Source organism: Marmota flaviventris, chromosome 15, assembly GCF_047511675.1.
Source record: "Marmota flaviventris isolate mMarFla1 chromosome 15, mMarFla1.hap1, whole genome shotgun sequence".
In the NCBI taxonomy this organism is placed as follows: Eukaryota; Metazoa; Chordata; class Mammalia; order Rodentia; family Sciuridae; genus Marmota; species Marmota flaviventris.
In genome coordinates, this window is record NC_092512.1 from 13,041,133 (window position 1) to 13,060,616 (window position 19,484).

The 19,484-nt window shown below is 47.4% G+C and overlaps 2 long non-coding RNA genes across 2 annotated transcripts; one reads left to right on the top strand and one right to left on the bottom strand.

Annotated features, from left to right (window-relative positions):
* Positions 1–758: 758 nt before the first annotated feature.
* Positions 759–18,414, bottom strand: LOC114103547 (uncharacterized). The gene is made up of 3 exons (XR_003584691.2): positions 18,130–18,414; positions 6,059–6,286; positions 759–1,321 (listed from the first exon to the last, which is right to left on the bottom strand). It is a non-coding gene; the product is annotated as an uncharacterized lncRNA (long non-coding RNA).
* LOC139702067 (uncharacterized) lies at positions 4,436–6,668 on the top strand. The gene is made up of 2 exons (XR_011704654.1): positions 4,436–4,681; positions 6,484–6,668. It is a non-coding gene; the product is annotated as an uncharacterized lncRNA (long non-coding RNA).
* Positions 18,415–19,484: the final 1,070 nt, after the last annotated feature.

Genomic DNA, 19,484 nt, shown 5'->3' on the forward strand with positions numbered 1-19,484 from the left:
TACTGCTGTGACTGAAAGACCTGACCAGAACAATGTAGAGGAGGAAAAGTTTGTTTGGAGGCTCACGATATCAGAGGTCTCAGACCATAGACAGTTGGTTCCATTCCTCAGGGCTTGAGATAAGGCAGAACATCATGGAAGAAGAATGTGGCAGAAAGAAGTGGCTCACATGATGATCAGAAAGCAGAGAGAGAGAGAGAGAGAGAGAGAGAGAGACTCCACTGGCCTGATACAAAATATATACCCAAAGGCATGCTCCCAGGAACCCACCTCCTCCAGCCACACCCCACCGGCCTTCAGTTACCACTCAGTTAATCCCACCATGGGATTAATTCACTGATTGGGTTAAGACTCTCAGAACCCAATCATTTCTTCTTGCATTGTTTTACACATGAGCTTTTGGGGGACACTCCACATCCAAACCACAACAAATGGACCTTTTGGCTGGGAGAGCTCTGGTGCATGTTGCAGAGTAGCAGAGGTGGCTCGCCTCTAAATGTGTCCCAGCTCATCTGGGACCAGTGGGCCAACTGAGTCATGTTGTTATGGCAACAGAAGAAAGACAGGAGAGTGAAAGGAAACATGAAATGTACTCTAAGGTCCAAAACTGGCTTTCTATAACTTCTACCTACCTTTCTATAACTTCACTGGCCAAGCCAAGTCATGTGTCCAAACCCAGATGCCTAAGGTCAAGGAGAAGGAGAAGACACGCTGCCCGCCAAAAGATTTTGGCAAGAATGAATGCAATCATACAAGAATTGTAGCCAATTATTTAATCCACCACAGAAGCTACAAATTCTTTGTCCCATTTCTCTGATGTAGGACTCTCTGGAGGCAGAACTCATGTTCCTGCTAAAGTCCTTTACTTTTCATCCAGCAGGTCCTCAAAGCCTTTCTCCCTACCCTGACCTGAGCACACTGTAGTTTGTGAACATTTCTAGCTAATGATTACGAACATTTCTAGTTAATATTTCTGGCCATCTGATGTAGTCATGATACTGTCTCCCAGAGGGGATTTGCCAGGACTTTGGGTGAGTTTGTTAGGATTCCAAAAGTTAGCTCACAATTCTAAAGGTCAGGGAGGTCATTCTGGTCTGGGTTGAGCTTGGCTGATCTCAGCTGGGCTAACTCCTACATCTAAAATCAGCTGAAAGGTCTGCTGTGGTAGTTGGTCCAGAAAGGCCAAGGCAGGGACAGGCGGGGTCTCTCATCATGGTCTTCCTCCAGGAGGCTCAGCCAGACTGAATCACGTATCCATAACAGGGTTCCACGAGTTCGAGAATGGAGAGGTGCTCAGATGACACATCACTTCTGCCACATTCTAAAGCCAAAGCAAGTCATGGGGCCAAAGTAAAAAAGAAGAATTAGGAAAACAGACTCCACCTCATATGGAAGAAGCTACAAAGTACCTTGATCATTTTTGCAGTCCCCCTGAACCCCCCCACCACACACACACACAGGGGGACTTTGTATCAGGTTTCCATGAACAAATTGAATGTAGTGTGCTTGCCTTGGGTTTTGGCCCATGCCACACGGTTGACTCACAGGCAAGTTAATGAACAACCTTAGACTTTGGGTCATGAAATGTTGTCAAGAAAATTCATATTACACACACGTTTATGTTACTGAGCTGAACCCCAGTAGAACCCTTTATACTGAATTTCAACTCCACTGCCACCTCCAGTATGTTTTCCTCTACAACCTTCTTGCAGAAATCTTTGTATCTGTTTTTAAAGGGGCTGCCAAATTCTGAACATCATTATGCATTTCCATATAATATCTTGCTACTTGATATCACATTGATCCAAAGAGTTTAAAGACAGAAATAATCACATTTTTTTAACCTTCCTGCATTTTTTATTGCCACCATGACAGTGCCAAACATACTCCTTTATTAGCAGAGAAAGCCACACAGGAATGAATCAATACCCAGTACGACACAACTCCGATGGGGTAAGTTGGCGGCTCTTCAATTTTTTAGTTTGTTTGTTTTTATTTTTGTTTGGTTAGTTGTTGTTTTGTTTTATAAAGTTTCTTTTTAAAAGATGAACTATTATATGAAAACTCAGCATGAAAGGAGGATAAACACGGGACTAATTTAGTGGGAACAGGGGACATTCCTGAGGTTTCTCCTACTCTCCTTGTCCTCTCCCATCCTCTCCTAACGTATGGGAGGCCTCCTCTGCCATGGAATAAACTTTGAAAATCGCTGCCTGAAACTGGCATTTTCAAGCTTCAACAAACAACTCTCCAATAAGAAATGCACTTTATGCTGTAACCCAAATACCCGCACAGTGGACACCTGACTGCTGCCTCTCAACACTACTTCACCCCAAGTGCATTACCTCTGATGTCCTCTATCCCATCCGTTTCACTTTGGAAATGTTTGTTATGAACTATTAAATTGATTTTACAAGCCAAATAGGCAAGCCGTGTCCCCTCCCCACCACCAATAGAACCCATCAGACGAGATGACCTCTTGAAGAAGTCTTCCAACTTTTAAATCCTCTTGGCTTATGATTCTGTAGCTTCTGTGTCCTCAGTTTCCATCACTTGTTCTCAGGGACAAAGAGGGGGTGGTGACAGGCATGATCATGCAGAGCAGGAGTCAAGTTTTGGACAGGCTACAGTAGTGCTCCCCAGGACAATGGACACCATGTGAGTTCAGGGACACTGATCAAGCCAGTAGCTTAAACTTGTCAGAGTTTACTCTGAAGTCACATGACCTAAGCTTAAACCCTAGTTGTGCCAATTATAATTTGAGTTGCCTGGGTTTACTAGTTTATCTGTCTGGATAATTACCTCTGCCAATAATTACCTCTTCTGAAATTGAGGTGATACCCACCCTGCAGGGTCATTAACAGCATTAAATAAGGTAATATATAATGGACTTAGTATGGTGCCAGTAATACAAGCCCTGCTCACACTTCTTTAGTGTTTTAAGTGCCAGATGAAGGGGGAGCTGCAGAGAACCAGAGAAAAATGCCTGAATAATATCTGGCCAAAACAATGTTTTGAGAAACAAGACTTTGGATTCTTAAAAATGCTTGAAGATTATTAAGTTGGACACAAAACAGCCAACCACATAGTATCTTAGCTGTGATGAGTTACTCTAAAATGCAGAGCCCTATGAAAAGTCCCAGCAAGATGAAGTCATAAAATTCATCAATCTTATGTGTGTGTGGTGTGTGTGTGTGTATGTGTGTGTGTGTGTGTATTAGGGAGGTACATTTGTTAAGCTCAGCAAACAGTTATCTTCTGTGTGCCACAAAATGTAGTGAAGTTACAGGACAATTGGGGCAAATCTTTACCATCAAGGAACCTACAGCCAACACCTCAGTCTCGCTCTGTCATTGTTCTCCCCTTTTTTTGAGCACTTACTATGTAGCAGGCACCATGCTAGGTGTTTTCTATACATCTTCTCACCTAGTCCCCCTGGCAGCAGCTGAGTCGTCAGGTTCTGTTATTCCCGTCTCATGGTGGAGGACACTGAGTCCACTAGCTGCTCAGAGGCAGAGCAAGCAAGAATGTGAACTCAAGTGTCTCCACTGCCACGCAAATCCTCCACACCCCTCAGTTCTAGTCTCATGGATTAATAGATGAAGATATAAGAATGGCCTGGTACAACGTTCCAGCTGTGGGGTGCCTGTGTGTGTGTATCAAAACAGCATCCGGTAGGGACAGGGAAAGTGAGTTTCAGATCTGTGTTTGAATTCTTGCTCCAGCACATAATAACTATGGGGGAGGGGATCAGATGGATATTCATATAACAGAAAGACTATAAAAAAATACACGTCCCAGCACCCCCAACCCAGAACATCTAATTCAATAACTGTACTTTGCAGCTGAGAAAATCACCACTGGGTGGGGAGGGCACAGGGAGGGAGAGGCTGTTGCCATCAGACCTGGTTTCCAGACCCCAGCTCTGTGCTCCTTCCTGGCTCCACCCCAGGCCACCTCGCTCTATAAACAAGCCCAAATTTGCACATGGATTCCCCCAAAGTCAAAGGAAACTGGCTTCCCACACCAGGCAGATTTTTGTAGAGGACCGTCCCCCTCACTCTGAGATCTCCCTCTGTCTGCTCACTTACAGAGGTCACACGAAGGGCAGGGGATGCTCCCTTGACTGGACTCCTGGGTCTCTACGCCCAGGAATGCAGCAGAGGTTTAAATAAATCAGGCTGCAGGCAAGAATTCAGACTGGCTCCTCTGCAAGCTCTGGGCTCTTTCTTTCTGGTGGATACCACCAGCTGTCTTGTTGCTAAGAGACCAGAGTGGGTGGGGAAGGGCAATAGCCATAATTTTCCAACTTATCTGCAAAACCAGTTTTGCCTTTGCTCCCCCAGGGGTTCCATTTCCTTGAGAACAGGATATTACAACCAGGCAGAGGAAGAGGGTCAAAATATAATTTTTTAAAGAAATGGACTGAGTTTTTCCTGGGCATGCAGTGTCACTCCAGCAGAGGAGTCCTGGGAGCTGCCAATTACGGTCTGATGCAATGTTTGGGAAAGAGCTGCAGAGTACACATGACTCAACACAATGTGACGATTTGCATTCCTATCTCTTGGGAAGTTGTACTTATCAGCACCACCAAGTACCATGCGGTCAGCAAGAGAGCTGGGCTGAGTGTGTCATTGGAGAATTAAAAAGGAATTAAAAACCAAGACGGGGATCTGGGGAGGTGAGTATTTGAATCACTATCACTCCGGGACTTTCCTTTTGAGTTGCATTCCAATCGGACAGACCTCAACCTGGCAGAGCCGTACCATTGCTCAATGTCAGAAACATTCTCCTGGAATGTGGGACATGTGAACTTGGACACCCCCTGTAGCTTCCCTGTGTGACCCAGTGAGCTGCACCCTCCATCAACACACCCTTCATGAGAGCAGAGGCAGAACTCAGAGCTGGGGTGAGCGGGGAGGAGACAGGGACACAGAAGGTGAGGAGCCCGCAGCCTTCCTGCTCCGAGCTGTTTGTACAGACTCACTGATGAGCAGACTCGGAAAGTGAGCCCTTGGGAACAGGCCAGGGCGGGAAGGGGGAGGTTTTCCTTTAGAAAAAAGCAAGAATGTGAATTAACATTTTCCTTCTCTGTTTGTGCTTAGCAATGTGAGAGAGAGAGACAGAGAAAGAAAGGAAGGAAGGGGAAAGAAAGAAGAAAGAGAGAGAGAGGGAGGGAAAGAGGGAGGAAGAAAGAAAGAAAAACTACCCAATCCCTCAATTCCAAAGAGCTCCAAGAGTGGATATATATGGGCATTCAATTCCCCGTGCTGCCCCTGTCCAGAGATGCCCCGACCTTAGCTCAGATAGTCAGCTCAGGGATCCATGTCACACCACCATAAATGAAAATCCGAGTTGGCATGCTCAGAAGTCCACTGAGACCTTGCAGCGTGTTCTAGAGCTCAGAGTCTCAGTCAGCCAAGGACTAATCTTTGGCATCCTGCTCTGATAGCCATATACAAATCAATCACAGTACCCCTCCCGCACCTCCAAAACTAGTACAGAGGAAAAGAAGGCTTCGTGGCCAACGTGCCATCGAAGGCAGATAATAACGGATTTGAGCACAGGGTGCTGTGTGCCAGGGTCAGGGGAACACGGGGAGTCAAAAGGAGAATGGTGAAACTAAATCAAACACACACACTGTGAACAGCCACCGTGGGGAGAACCCGATGGCTCTGCCCATTTAACCTTTACAACCAATGGGGTGCACGCGGCAGCTTCTCACAGCCCCTGCCCCATCTAATAGACCCGACTCTTTCCCACAGAAGGCGGGACTGCTTCTACAGGGACGATTCCTCAGGCCAGCTGTTGGAGATGCTGCACTCTTACACACAGGACAGCAATTAGCTGAAATAATACCAAACTGCTGTCACCCCTAATCCCTAATTGCCCCTCTGGGCTTGTGGCTTGTCTACCAGAAGACACGCAGAGGAGCAAGTGGGAGGGCCGTTCAGGGGAGACTGGACGAGGTTCCATGGGTATTTTCAGAAGAATGACAAGTAGGCTGGAGACAGCCAGCCATACTCTGTGAGAGGCAAGGCAGAGTTGAGTGACTGACCTTGAGCTCTGGATTGGGGAAGGAGGTGGAGGTGGGAGTGGCCAGATGATTAGATCACAGTCACATTAACCACAGGATGGGTCCCCTCCTGGTCTCATTCTGGAGCAACTGTGTGGCAGGCATTTTATTGATGGAGGCATCAGAAAGTAGTGACTCTGTAACCAGCAGCTTTAGATCTCCTTTCAAGCCCAGAAAACTCATCAGGTGACCTTGGGCCAGTCACCTCTCCTGTGTGGGACAAATCAGTAAACCAAATGATTACATTCACAGTCATGGTTGATTCCTGTAAGGCTTCGTAAGTCATCTCTGTCTAAGCCAGGGTATGATCAGAATACATGTTAGTAGATAAAACAATGAGTCACATGTATGTCTAGTTTTGAATTTTGAGAAGGAGGTAAAAAAGTGTGTCAATTTCTTCCTTGCAGAATGTAAAGAAGAGTTCCATCACCACAGCAGATGCCCCTGGAGGAGGGCTGAGCCTTTGTCAATGCTACACCAATAAAGGCACCTTTAGGAAAATGACTGGAAGAAATTCATCAGCGATATCTTCCCAGCACCCAGCGTGATGCAAAGCACATAGTAAATGTTGAATAAATGCTTGCTGTGTGAATCAGTGGCTTGATGGAATTCAATTCTGAGTTGAGCTTACAGGTTTTTTTTTTGAAAGAATACTTGGGATTTTTTTTAAAGAATACTTGGGATTTTTTTCTACCTAGGACAGCTAGAGCCAGTCAATCAGTCAGGGCCATTAATTTCTGTCACACCCACAACCCTGCTCTCCTCTTGCCTTTTCTACCAGGTTAACACTGATCTGTTTCCACACTTGCCTAGGCAACTCCTGTCCCTATTTTGACACTCTTCTCAAACACCTCCTCCCATGATAACCTCTCCCTGCTGTAGCCTTAAGGACCACCGTCACTCCCCATCTTCCCCTGGGTGTCACCCTGGTACCCAGAGCACAGTGCCTGGCAAACAGTGCCACCTCAATACTTCTCAATTAGGAATTAAACAAACAGTCACCAAAAGGACCCACAATTGGGATTTGATCAATCACAATGAGGTGCCTACTAAGTGTAAGGCACTGTGCCTCTGCCTTTTGCTGAAATTGTCTTGCACAGTCAAGAGCCTGGGCGCATTGCATATCTGAATGACTGCTCCATTCTGAATTCCATATCACAACCTGCCCTTTGCATTTGCCAACACACCATAGCCATCTTTTTTAAGTCAAGAAATGTTCATTCTATAATCATTATGGATGTCTGCATCGTGTTTGTTGATGTGGATGTACTGAAATCTGTTTCCCCAGCTATTGTTTTAAGGATAAGGAAATGAAGTTCAGGTAATTTAGAAAGGTGCTCAGGGCCACACAGGGGGTGAGTGAGGGAGCAGGGATGAGGACCCATATCTGTCAGGCACCTGCTCCTGTCCTCCATATTCTGCTCAAGGACCCAGCCTTGGGATTCTCCTAGCAACCCTGGTCAATGACATGCTCCCAGGCCAGTCATGGACCCTCTGCTTACCCACTCTCTCATCAAGACCAGTCACTCTTTCCAGATGAGCAGAAAAGGAAAAATGCAAAACTCAAAACATTTTTCTACCTTTGGGGTTCTGTAGAGTGACTGGCAACTTCTCGCTGCCTGATCGCAAAGCTTATTCTTGGACTTCCTCATAATCAATGGTACGATTTGAATGCTCAGGTTTTTCATCCACCTGTCTGATCAATAATTAGTTCATTCGAGTCCAAAAAAAAAAAAGAATAAGATAAAACACAACTAGAAGATAGAGGAGACATGGCCAGTATGAAAATACTGGGGCTTTAGGCAAAGTGGGTCTAGAATGAGTCAGCAGGGAGCTGTGGATGAAAGACAGCAGATCCTACCTCAGCAGCTCTTAAAGAACTAGGTGCCCACTAGAGTGGGGACAGTCAGCAGCTCCCTTGTGGGATCAGGGCAGGTTTCTTTGTCCCACTGTTAATTTTCTCATTTGCAAAATGAAATTCACGGAGAAGGTGCACCTCAATGCCCAACAGAGCACGTAGCCTGCGGCCAGCATGGCGGAGACAGAGCTAGACCCGCCCTCTCGACCAATAGGGGTGGGCACTATTATTCTTACTTTACAAATTATGAAACTCAGGTGACAAAGCTCTCAAGTGGCAGAAAATAGGCTAAAACCAGGTCTGCCTGATTCTGAAGTCCATTTTCATAACCACTAAGTTATACTTCCCCCCCCTAGAAAACCCCCTATAATTTCACAACCCAGAGATAAAACACTTTTACCCTCCTGAACACTTTCAGATTTTCTTCCCTATATTAGTGAACACTATTACCTTCTACTTTGCCATCTGTTTTTTATGTGTTCCATCTCACCCTAGTCCTCTTTTCGGGTTGATAAGCCTTCTTCCCCAGACATAGCTGAGGGTCATTTTTGTGTGTGTGCTGTAACCTACTCAGCCCATCTGTCATTGTGGAATATTTAAGTGGTTCCAAGTTTTCACCCTTGTAATCAATGCTGCAGTGAACATCCCTGCTGTTCCGTCTCTTAGCTCTTGTGGGTTAAGGAGGTGTGGACACATGGACGCCCCTTCTAGGCCAGTGATTAGGCGGGTAGTGAGACTCTGACCCTTGCTTCATGGGAAAAGTATGTAGGGTCTGACATTATCCTACCTGGAGAAATGAGAGTCCAGTGTCCAGTGGTGACAAAGTGGCTGCCCTTAGATGACCATGAAGGTGCCCAGGGACAGTGATGGCACTTTCTCCTAAGTTTCTGAGCAAGTAGACAATGGAGCAGCAGCAGGCTGCAGGTGAGTGTGCCAAAGCCACTTCTCATAGATTCAAGCATCCAAGGGCAGATGAACCTGCCTCAAAGTCCCCCAGGATGCAGGGAGCCCCAGTACACTTCAAGAGGATGCTCAAGAAGAAAGCAATCAGTCCTAATTCTTAAAATTGCTGAATTACAAAAATGTAAGGTCTATCTATGTCTTACTAACTTGTCAATGAAAATTGAAAATCTACCCAGAGCCAAGTGCTTTACAAACATAATCCTGTTTATCACACAACATTCTAATAAGGAATGGAGCAAGGGGGGTACACTAAGTTGCTACAATTACACACGTGAGTCCTAGGAATTCAAACCTAGATCTCTATGATGCCAAAGCCCCTGCAGCCTGTTACAGTAATTAAAAGCATGGATTTTGGAGGAAAATGGATTCTGGCTCAAGAGCACTCCTCACTTGCTGACCTGGTGACCTTGGACAAGCGACTGGTACTCTCTGAACCACAGTGCCTCATGGGTAGTGCATCAGGGGTAGAGTAACAGCAGTCACTTCTGAGCATGGTTGGTTAGACTGAGGGAACTGACTCATGTAAAGTGCTCAGTGCAGATTAAATACTTGATAAATCTTAGGCCATATTAGCTAGCTGGCATGCGCTAAAAATAGATCTAGGAGAGAAAAATGAAGAGTCGTAAAGTTTGTTCATTCTCATTTAAAATGAAACCATCTGTGTTTATCCATTAAGATCTTTGAGTGCCCCAGCTTCCAGGGATCAAGTAGTGGACATGGACCCAATGCTTCTATTCACTGATTCATTGCTGGGCACCCACGTAAGTGCCAAGACCATCACAAATGAGGACAGTGGCAGGCAGGGCTAGCTCCAGCTTCCTAGGGTAGACAGAGCCTAACACCAAAAAACAACCGAGGGAGGGGCGGCTAACGGGGAGGCCAAGCAGCTCTGGAAGCACATCCCAGGCAGCCTTCTTTGTAGGGGAGCAAGGGCAGGCTTCGCCAGGGCTGGCACCTAGCTGAGCCCCCAGGAGGAGGTGGTATAGAATAGGGTGCCGGATGAGCAGCAACTGAAGGAGGGGGCGGGAGTCCTGGGTGAGGCTGGAGGGTAGCAGAAGCTCTTGCTGCTTCAGTCAGCCCTTAGCTGGAGGGCAAGGGGGACTTGGTGTGGGCGTTAAGCAAACAGTATGAAGAGACTGGTATTTAGACAGCTCTGGAAGATGGAGTAAGAGAGGCAGGTCTGGAGGCAGAGGTTCCAGGAAATGCGGGTGACTCCAGCAAGAGACTGGCAGTGGCATACGAAGTGACCCGTTTGAAAGCAGTGCCTGCTGACAGCACCCTGGAGCTGCTGCCTGAACCAGGCTTTCTTCCTGCCTTGGGTGCAGAGGTACCATCTTGGCTTCCACTGGGACCACCAACCGTCAATCCAAGAAAGACTTTGTCATCCAGCTCCTTTAACCCTTCGTTGTTCTCTGGGTGTCAATCAGAGGAACTGGAACTTCCTCAGTGAACAAAGCAGAATCATTTCTAGTTCCCAGCCCCATAGGGGCACCTCCACTGAGTCTCAGCGGCAAGTCAGCTCGGGAGAGGGAGGGAGAGTTGGAAGAATGGGGAAAACCAGTTATTAATAATAATAGGCCGCCGTGGGGTAATAACAGCCTCTGGTTTACAGAGCACTTTCACAGACATTATCTCATTTGATTCTCACAGTACACGGGGTAGAGGGGAGACAGGGCAATTAGCTTCGGCCCCGCCCTTTCAAATATGAGCACTCGTGGCTCAGAGAGTTTAAGTGATTTGCTCACGATTATGAAACTGGTGAGTCGAGGAGCTGGGAATGAGGATTTTATGACTCTAACTTCAGAACCTTGGCTTCTTCCATGGCATCTATGGGCAAGGGTGAGAGTGGCTTTTTATGCCAACTGGGAAAGATAGCCTGTTGACTCCTTAGAATGGGGAAGGCAGGGTTAGAAGAGGACCCTGAGAAGATGGGGCTCAAGCAGGACAATTTCAGCTGGTCTGAGCAGATCCAGGCTGGGGCAGGCAGGATGTGCTAGAGGCGGGGAATGCTAGCTAGCTCTTGTCTACACCCAAGGGAATCAACTTCCAGAGAGGAATGGGTGAGACATAGAGTCTGGGGGTGGCGGATGGGCAAGTCCTTCCACAGAGTCTGAGAGCCCATCCAAAGCCCAGGAAGCAAAAGTAGGTTCCACAGACAGCCTGACCTGCTCTGAGCAGGCACATCCAGGTCCTTCCTCTGCACATGTTCCTGCCACCTAAGAGTCATAAGAAGAAGGACTAGAACTCTGCTTATGAACAACTCAGTGAAATCAGAGAAGCAGAAACCAGCTCATGGGCCCCCGCCAGCCTAGGGACTGTGGCTGCCCAGGGGGTTGTGAAAGGCTCTTTTGCAGGACAGTTGAGGTGAGCCCTCCTGCTCGGAGAACCACAGAGAGAAATTTTACAGGGATGAACCACACAGCCAACCAGGAAGGAAGGAGGGACAGCCCCCAGAATCTGGCTGGGGACCCAGGACAATGGCCCTGCTGTCTGCACGCTGGAGGGAGAGAACAGGGCTTGTGAACCCCAAGCCAAAGGCACTCTGGGTACTGCCTACATCCCTACAGTGCCCCCAATCCTACACAGAGCCCTTTATGCCTGACCCCACTCGGTCCTCACAACAACTCTACACGATGTGGAAGACGCAGACCCCAGAGCACATCCCCTCTCTTCTCAAGGTCCCATAACAGGAGAATGGCAGAGCAGAGATTTGCCGGGAGGTCTGGTGGCGCAGAGCCCAGGATCTTTCTCTTCCCCACAAAGCCTTGGGAGTCTGTGTGCTGGAAATAGCACAGCAGGGAGAGGAGGAAGGCAGCACAGGGCAGGGTGGAAACTCTGCCTCAGCCACCATCCTGACTCACTGCCCTTAATGAGCATCGAGTGACAGCCCAAGCCGTCTGCCGCAGGAGCAGGAGAGGGGCTTTCTAGAAGAGTGCTGTGGAGTTGAACCCAGACTGCTGGTGACTAGGGTGTGAATCAGCAGGGCAACTTCCAGGGCAAAGAGGAAGCCTTCGTTCAGTCAGCAGCAGCCCCAGATGCAGGAAGAACAGTGCCCGCGCCATCTGAAAATGCTGTGGACCTAGGGGGCTCCATCTGGGTCCCAGCCATAGTTCAAACTGCTGCTGCCAAGCATTTCTCCAAGCCTCTTCTATAAAGAGCCCTTCTGGCCTAACTGACCCATTCTTCAGAGCTACATCCAAGTCCCTCTCCTCCCACCAGCTGTGTTTGACCGAATCTGTTCACTCATGGATTCATTGAATCACTCGGGTAGCCAGCGTGGTTAGGCACCTGCTCTTCCCGTGGAAGATATTGAGAAGCAATGATAAAAGATGGTCCCTGTCCTCGCTGTTGAGTGGAAAGAGGGATCATGGCAAGAGTGTAATAAGAGCTGGTTGTCAATGTTACAGAAATACTTGACTTTCCAGCCATGGAGGAGCCAGGAGGTTTCCAGAAGGAGAGCCCAAGCCAGATGTGTTTGGAATGAGTGTGATGAATGAAGGGAGAGCAGCAGCCTGGACACTGGGTGCCAGCCTGTGCTCTTCCACTGCTGATACCGCGGGGAGCCAGACACTTCGCCTGCTTAGCCCTAAGGAGGGGGCTGGACCAGCCAAGGCCTCTCTCACTTGAGGCCTGATCTGCATACTCAATGACCACCTAATTATCTTACATCTGGCACCTCTAGGCCTCTGGCTCCTTGTCTGTAAGATGGAAGTTCTAATGACCTAGCTGTGGTACTCCGCAGGAGGTGTGTGGCAAAGCCCTGGCGAGCTGAGCGCCGGGAAGGGAGTGAGTAGCTTCAGGTCAGTTTTCCACTGGACAATACTTCTCTCTTCTTGGTGGACACCAGCACAAGGAATTCCTCTTGTCCGAATGCCACTCCACCAAGATCCACAGCAATATCCCTCTGGGGACTCTTGCTCTCCTTTCTATTTTCTTACATGAATATGTGGCAGACCCCAGACTTTGGGGAAAGGCAGAGATGAAATGAAACCCTCTCAAAACTAGGCCTCAGTTTTCTCCAGTATAAAGCAGTAGAGATAATGCACCTGCCTGATGGGATTATCTGAGAACTAAGACAATCCATGGAAAGTGCTTGACAGAGTGCCAACATTTAATAAGTGTGCAGTATGTTTTACCAGAGATGCTCACTCTACGCTGCCACGTGCCAGGTGCGTGGGTGTCGGGTGTCCACTACTCGACTTCTCCTACTGAACCAGGCACTAGCAATGCCCTGGGCAAGTCGCTTCACCTGTCCACACTTCTATTCCCTCAGCTACAGAATAGGTATTCTGATGATATTCCCTACCTTTCAAGGTTATGGTGAGGTTTGAGTGAATTAATGTACATGAATATACAGTTCAGTGCCTGGCATACATAAGCCCTATACTGTGAGTTATTATTACCATTATTTTTATTATCACTGTTTCTACACAGCTTACTTTTATGCTCCTACAACTACAAGATTTTCTAAGTTCTGTGGTTATTTCAAAGCATGGCAGCAAATTCTTAAACTGCCCTCCCATGGAGAAGTAGAGCCTGTGTCCCTCTCTTTGAATCTGGGTGAGCCTATGACGGCGTCAATCATTAGAATGGCACCATGTGGCATTTGAGGATGGACCAAAAAAATGCCAAGTTCTTCTACCTTGTTGGCTGGAACGTATCCTTCTGGCGCTCTGAGTAGCCACGTGAGAAGCCACCATGCTTGAAGGAAGTGCACGACAGGTCTAAGGGCCACAGGTAAGTGTTCTGGTAGGCAGTCCCAGAGACACACAGCCCCCAAGTCATCCCAGGTGAGAAAATGCCACTCCCAGTTAGTGGCACCATCTCCTGCCATTCAGGTCTCCGAGCTGTGACCCTGGGCACCACACAGACACACTATCTTTGCTATGCTGTGTCCAAGTCCATCTCCAGGGACCATGAACACAGCACATGATGTGGGGTCATGCCACCAAGGCCAGGTAAGCTGTCCTTCGAGGAGAGCAGGAGTTAGTTTTCGAGATGAGCCCACCATCCCTCAGAGACTCTGCCTCGGTTTGCAGAGACGACTTATTACCCCACCATGTTCCAAACTTCCTCGTGGGCTTTCTCAGCTTCTTTCCTCTGTATGGGTCTCAGTCAGACCATCTACTTCCTCTAAATGTTCTAGAGGCACTCCTGGTGGCCCCATGTCTTGTCCCCAAATCTTCATCTTTATGTAATGACTTTTCATGTCACATAATTTTCTTTATTTTACCAAAACAGGTCCCAGAGCTGAGATTAAGAAAATTCAAAGAACTTATCCAATGTCATCTAGCTCCTTCATGGGATGCCTGGCTCCCCTCGGATGCTATTTCTCCTGTGATCTGTTTAATTACAGTCATAAAGAAAGCCAAGCCTCTCTATTCTGGGTCTGAAGTGGGGAAACTCATCCTGAGACCAGGGGGACTATCATCTCCCTGAGCATCCGTGAACTTGCTTTCTCCTCAAGTCTTCACTATCTGTCACCCAGCTGTCTCTACAGAGGCACCTCCTGATGGTTAATCAGGATGACAGCCGAGCATTTGCTTCAGAATTAAATGCTGCAATTAGACTCAGGTAATAGCTGCCTGTGTACACAAGTGTGTGTGGAAAGCATTTCAGCTGATGCTGCCAGTCACCATCGTCAGTACCTAGAAATCCTGAGTCTGGCCCAGCAAGCCACTGAGTCCTTGTCCATCTCTCCCACTTCCCAGACTCCACAACACAATGAAGAAGAGTGCTGGTGTGCCAGGAAAATAGCTCTCTAAAGTAAAAAAAAAAAAAAAAAAATTTAAAAAAGCCCTGATTTGTAGCACAATTTGTAGCCGATTCCCATGGTATAAATACACTCTCAACACATCTGTTTAAAGCGACCTACATGAGGATTTGGGACAATATGAGCACACTCGTCTCTTACGAGCCAGTTCTAGTGCACCAGTGAGTCTCCTTTAGTTGATCACAGAGTCAAGTTGCCACTCTTTACTAGTTTGCTTTCCACAAATTCTCCCTGTAGACCAATGTCCAGGGAAGGATTGTTCTCCGCACAACTGAACACCACTCCCACAAGATTAAAGAATTTGATGTGATTATTGTCTGTTCACAGATACACTCTTTTGTGGAAAATTTTGACAATTCAAGAAGTCACTCTTACTATATTAGCAGGGCTCAATATCCTGGTTTTCCGGTTGGAAATCGAGTGTCCACTCAGCCTTTCAGCCTCCAAGATGCACAACTCTGCCTGAGATCCCAGTGTAAAGGAACAGAGAGAAGGAAATACCAAGAAAAGTGCTTATGTTGATAAATTGTGCACTGAGCACCTACTATACACCTACTATACACATTCTTTTTGTTACATCTGCAATGTTTTGGGTACTCACAGTGATGCAGCGGTGGTTAAAATAACTTGACTCTGTGATCAACTAAGGGAGAATCACTGGTGCACTAGAACTGGCTCATCAGAGACGAGTGTCCTCATATTGTCCCCCTATAATTAACTCTGATTCAAATAGAAAACACAGGTGATATGCAAGTTGATGGATAAATGAACAAGACAAAGTCATATAGTGTCAAATGTTGAAGAAAATAAATAGACAGTGATGTGATAGAAAACATGTGGTACGACTTTAGATTGAGTGGTCACAGGTGTCCTTTCTGAGCAGGCGACATCCTGGCTGAGACTAAATGACAGGAAGGAGACACCATGCAAAGATCAGGGAGAGAAAGGAGTTTGGCAGTGGGGTGATGAGCAAGGAAACCCCCGTGGCTGGAGAGACAGAGACAGCTAGTGCTGGGCTCAGTAAGAAATGGCAAGACATTTGGATGCAATTATAAGTCAGATGTGTTAACATTTAAGACTTTCATGAAAGAAATATCTGGTACACACTCATAAAAGATTATCTCCCTCTGGTTGCTGTAGAGAAGAGTGGCTGGGGTGGGAGTGACAGCAGATGGCTTGCTGGAAATAGAGTCAGGAGCAGCAGTGGGGGGAGGAGTGGGGGGCGTGTCCTGGAGGCCAGCAGGACCTGATGCTCAGGACCTGAGTGGTGAGCACTCTGGCTCACTGTGGTTTCTGGTGCATGAACTTAGTAAACGACAACGAGCACCTAGTGCCTGAATGCACTGAGCAATTCTGCAGTCAAAGTGGCAGGTTTGGAATCTAGCTGGGAGCCATAGCCAGGCAGACTAGAAACGTAAGGGGAGAATCGCCAGGCTAGGTAAGTCGCAGTGGGATTCCTCATGGACTGCATCTGCAGGGGTGCCCAGGAGGACATCAGAAAGGCAGTGGCACTAGAGTTGGATGTGAATGGATAAGGACAAGTTTTCTATGAAGACAAATTGCCAGACAGGTGGATCAGAAAAAAAGCAAGAATTTTAAAAAAGGAGTGAACTATGCTTTTACTGTGTGTGTGTGTGCGCGCGCGTGCGCACGCACTCACACTGAGTGCTGGGGATTGGACCCAGGGCTTGGTGCATGTGAGGGAAGCACTCTACCCACTGCAGTACATCCCCAACCCTGAACCATGCTTTAATAACAGTGACATTGGTGATGGGATACTGGGGCCAGAAGAATAACAAATGACACAGGAAGTTGTTGAGGAGACGGAAAATTAGACCCGCTGCCCCCGTCTTTGAGAATGCAACATGAAAATGTAGCAAACGCAGTCCCCTGATTGGGGAAGTGGATAGAGCCCTGTGGAACTCCTGGGCTCAGCTCAGCAGTGGGCACCATAGGAAGAGGCCTGCTGCTTGCCTTCCTTTTTGGTACTAAAGAGCAGGCTCACCTTTGTGTCTCACCCTGATGGCTGGGCCACCAACCCCACACCTGTGAGCAACATTTCCGCCATCCACCTTCTGTGGGTCCCCTGGGGAATCTTAGACCTTCGGATCTTGTTGGCTGATGGGGTGGCATTCCCGTTCTGTGATGTTCCCCGGGGATCCTCACAACAACTCTATCAGATGGGAATTAAGACTCCTGCTGTGTTGATAGTAATTGCTGTCGTGAAATGAACGCTAATTGCGTGCCAGACACTGTACCAAGTGCTTTACAAGTAAAAATTCATTTAATCCTTGCTACAATGAGATGGATAGGCACTTTGTCAGCTCCATTTTACAGCTCAGGACACCAAAATCCAGAGAGGTTAACTTAACTACTTAAGTACGTCCAGCAATTGTGGAGCCAGGACTCAGTCCTGTTTCTATACAACTCCAATATCCTTTTCTAACATAGTCAATTAACTGGACCTAACTGTGACCTAAAGTCAAGGTTTGGAGGAACAAAATAACCACTATTCCCATGTCACACTGAAGGACAGGACTGATTTAAGGACTGCTCTCTCTCTCTCTCTCTCTCTCTCTCTCTCTCTCTCTCTCTCTCTCTCTCCTCTCTCTCTGGAGTCTGCCTTTATTAATTCTTTTCCTTATATGGCTTCAAGTCACCTCCCTAAGGGGCCCTTGGTGTTCCTTTCTGGCATGGGGCTAATTAGAGACCAGGTAGGAAGTAGATGTTTCCCCGAGGCCCAGTCCTGCAGCCCAGCTGGACGGCACTCTGCGCTCTACTTCCTTCTCTCCTCCTTCCTGCCTCACTGCAGAAAGGCCACAGCCAATGTCAGTTGCCATGACAGTCCCAGCACCTCCCCTCCATTAAATTCCATGTAGAAGTCACCCTAACAAGTAGCCTACACACAGCAGAGCGCAGAACTCCTATTACAACAACCCATAATCTGACAGGCTCTGTTAGCAGTTTACCAAAATCTGTTTCTTTTTTTTCCCAAACAAAACCCTCATCACATTTCCCAGCATTCCTTGCAGTATGACAACGCCAGGGGGTGGGGCTCTGCACAGTGGGCAGCTGTGCAGATGTGACCGACACTTCCCCGGCTGGCTGCTAAGACCTCCCTTGGGCCATCTCCTCCATGTTCTTTCCCCTTCCTGCTCACGGGGATGGTTGCCAGGGTGATGGGGACAGCCACAGGACTTAGGTGGCACAGACACCATCAGTTAGGGCCTCCCAGGGGCTGAGCTCAGCAGACCACCCAGTTTTCTCACTCCACTGACCTGGAACAAGATGGCACCTACATAAATCCTGTACTTAAACTGTCTCGTGATGGCTTTTGTGACTTTCTGCCCCAGAGGAGGGAGACTATTGAAGACAGGCCAACAGTATTCATATTTAGAGCTTCCCACTGAATATGGCACCTGGCCAAAAGTGGTGCCTAATACATGTTGATTCACTCACCAGTGTTGGCTGACTACTGAATCCTCTAGCTGCTTCTTGTTTTACCCCCAGGCGATGCCTCGGTTTCTTCCTCGGGCCCCCAGGCTCCAGGGTAAAGCTTGGAGGCTCATTACAGGCAGAGCGCTTTTACCATCGGGAGTCACTGATGCCCATCCAGGGGAAACTGAAGTCACTTCTACCAAGGGCCAGAGAGGGCCGAAAACCTGGAAGTGGAGGGGACTTCCACTGTCGCCAAAACAGTCACAGGCATGAGAAGTGCCTTCCTGTCTGAAACAACAAGGAAAACCCAAAATGATGAAATGTGGAGCGTTGGTTTGAAACGCCCTGGACATCAGACAACATGAGGCCGCAGTAGCCATCTGAGGGTTGGTATAGAAGTGAAGAGTGTTGACTAGGTGGGCCAAAGACTGGGGTGCTACCAGGTGGGCCTTAGGACCACCCCGGTTCACTGCCCTAAGAACGTCTGCAGGCCTCAGTGCAGGGAGGGGATGGGGTCAGAGCCCAGCTGACAGGCTGCATTGAGAAATGAGGCTGGGATCCAGGGAGAACAGTGGACAGAAAGCTCCCAGAACCCACAGCAGACAAGAAAGCACGGCCCAGAGAGCACCTCAGAAGACTGCCCTACATACCTAGAACAGCTAAAAAGAAAAACTGATCACATCGAGTGTTGGCAAGGAGACCGAGGACCTGGAACACAGTGGGTAGAAACGCAACACAGTACAAGGATTTTGGCAAAGAGTTTGGCAGCTTGGTAAAAAGTTACATGTACACCTGCCACCCACTAGCCATTCTGTCATTCCATTGTTTATTTTATTAAAAAAAATTAAAGCATATATCCAAAAAAGACTCAAACAAGAGTGTTCATACCAGCTTTGTTTTAGATATCTAAAAATTGGCAATAACCCATACATCCATATGGGTAAATGAATATGAAACTGTGGTGCATCCATAAAGTGGAATACCACACAGCAATAAAAAGGAACAAATAATTAATATGTGCTGCAAGATGGATAAATTTCAAAATTATTATACAAGGTAAAAGAAGCCACACATACAAAAGAGTATATAATGATTAATTTCATGTATATAAAAGTCTTAGAAGTGAAAATTAATGCATAGCAATAAAAAAGCAAGTCACAGATGCCTTGGAAGTGGGGGAGAGGTCAGGAGAGTGAATAGAAGGAGCCAAATTGTAAAGGGGCATAAGAACCATCTGGGGTGATTGATGTGTTCATTGTCCTGATTTCACGGCTGTTTCTATGAGTCAAAGTTCATCTAACTAAACACTTGACACATATACAGTTTATTGCATGTCAGTATTCCTGTCTCTTTTCATAAAAGAAAGCCATGGGACA